Genomic DNA, 2,392 nt, shown 5'->3' with positions numbered 1-2,392 from the left:
AAAGAGTGTATAAATATTAGCTCTGCTTTAAAAATTTGAGAAAAAGGGGAGGGACAATAAGTGAAATGCCTGGGACTAGTGAGGAATTATAGGAGAAGCAAATGAGAAAGAAATATCTTAGAACATCATCTCCACTGGTCAGCAAAATGGGCTGTCCTTCACTCCACTGGAAGATGAGGACAGACTACCACCAGTGGGGAATGGGAGAACATTCCACTACTGCAGGCTGCTTTAAACAGCTGTAGGAGTGGTGGGCAATGACACAGTGGATTCTTTGCCTCCCAGTCCCAGGGTCAGATAATAACATCCCCATGCATCACCCCTCTGCAAAGGAACTATGGTTCACTTACCAGCAACTCAGGGCAGAGCTAGAATCAATTAGCTCTACATTAAAAACCACTTTTCTTAGAAAAAAATCTATGTTAAACATTAATACTGGGAAATAAGTTAACTATTACACAAGAGCAGAGCACAGTACAAAAGGACTTTATACACACAGGCAAGTTTGTGAACATAAAGTAAAATCCAGGCCCCACTGAAGTCAGTAGGATCAAGATTTTATCTACTTGGCTTTAATGAATTTAGCAATTTGTCCACAGATTCTTAGCCTGTAGAGGACACCATATGGTACACCACTCTCACTATTAAAGCACAGGGACAAGGAAAATGATGGAGGACTTCCATTTCCTCGGATAGGTTAGTAATAATACAATATTTCCATCACCTTGCGAGGAGGTGACATAAATGCTTCACTAGCCATCCCTGCTAAACCACATATTTCTCCTTCAGCACTGTTCTCAGAACTGTTATGGCATTATTTATATTCTGCCAGAACCACTTCTCTGTGAGTAAAAAATGGTTATACAAGCAGACAGCACAGCAGCTCCATGTAACTGTGTGCTCCTCTTCATGTGGACTTCAAATATTTTGTTTTCAAGGGCTGGCTGTGGGGCATCTCAAGCAGGTTTCTGCCCTCACATGAACAGGCTTGTGGCTCCAACCACTAAAGCAGAAGCTGTGCAGACAGAGCCTGACTGTAACTGGGCTTTCTAATTTTAAAGCCAGACTACATTACCACTGATCAAATTCTTCAAGGCGCTGAAATTGATCTCTGCAGTAAAGCTGCACCCACGAATGCTGCCCACGTGATCCTGTTTAAATTGGAGCACCATAGAAAAGACAAACCATTGTGATTGCTTTTATTCTGCTCTCTACAACAGATATTTACCAGCCTGGTGAGTTGATAGGAGAGAAAAGCAGAATAATCCTTGACTGTCTTAACTGTGTCAGCAGAAGCCTCTGGTGCAGATCCAGCTACACTGACGACAGTTTGTGTTTTCTGGGATAGTTTAGCTTGCTCATAAAATACAGCTTTGCTTTCTTTAGGAGCACAAAAAGCAGAAATGGTGATACAGCTAAGACACCCAAGAACAAACTGTGTTGTTCAAATCACTGTACCTGTATTACTGTGCAAGAAAAGTCCTTCTAGGGCCAGTTCTGACTGCCACACATGAGCTTTGAGAATCTTGAGCAACTGCTTTAATGTGTGACCAGATCCAGCTGTCACTCACTTCTAGTTGCAAAGGTTATTGCCCCTGTAGAAATACAAGGTGAAGGAAATGTCACCTCTTCTTTGGTGGCTCCAAATTTTGATCCATGACATTAGCTGAAGGCCTCAAAGTGTAGGATTGGGAATGAGAGCAGATGTAGGTGGGTGCACGTCTCCTTCTGCTGACTCTTAAGAGGTTGTGACTTTGAAGAGAGGGACAGAGCAGGCAGCTGGAGGCTGTAACACCTTAAAATGCTACAGCAAGGGTTACTATCTGACAAAACCCTTTGTAATGGAATTGCATACATTGACTTGAGAAATACAGATGTTAATATCATCTGCTAAAGCACCAAGAAATAGGGAGAATATGTGGTAAATTTCCTGTGTGCCAGCATTCCCCCAGGACTTCTGTGGCTGAAACCAGGACTCAAACCTGGTGCTTTCTCTCCCTTTTGAGTCAGTCTCCAGCAGGGGAGGGTTAATGTTTTTTAAGCTTTCCAGTGCTTGCTGTTAAGGAGATCTGCAGACTGGGGTTTTTCTGGTGCTCACCTGTGTGAGAAGGAACAGTACAATCCTGGGACCTGTTCTGATAGACACCTGAACATGCAGAGAATCTCTCTGGTTACCCTGACTCATCTCTGGTTGGAAGGTGAGAGTGATGGAGCCAGAAGCAGAAGGGGCAAGAGCAAAATTGCTCCAGTTAAGGGCAGTCAGTGCCTTGTCCCAAAACACCCTGGGTCCTGCTCAGTGACTACTTTTGTTATTATTGACATATTGCCGGGAACAGAGCCTCCTGCTGCTTCCCAGATGAGACTCACACTCCCTCTTGCTAGCTTTCCTGCT

This window comes from Corvus brachyrhynchos, unplaced genomic scaffold (assembly GCF_000691975.1).
Source record: "Corvus brachyrhynchos isolate BGI_N302 unplaced genomic scaffold, ASM69197v1 scaffold34, whole genome shotgun sequence".
Lineage (NCBI taxonomy): Eukaryota > Metazoa > Chordata > Aves > Passeriformes > Corvidae > Corvus > Corvus brachyrhynchos.
This window is presented reverse-complemented; position numbering follows the sequence as displayed.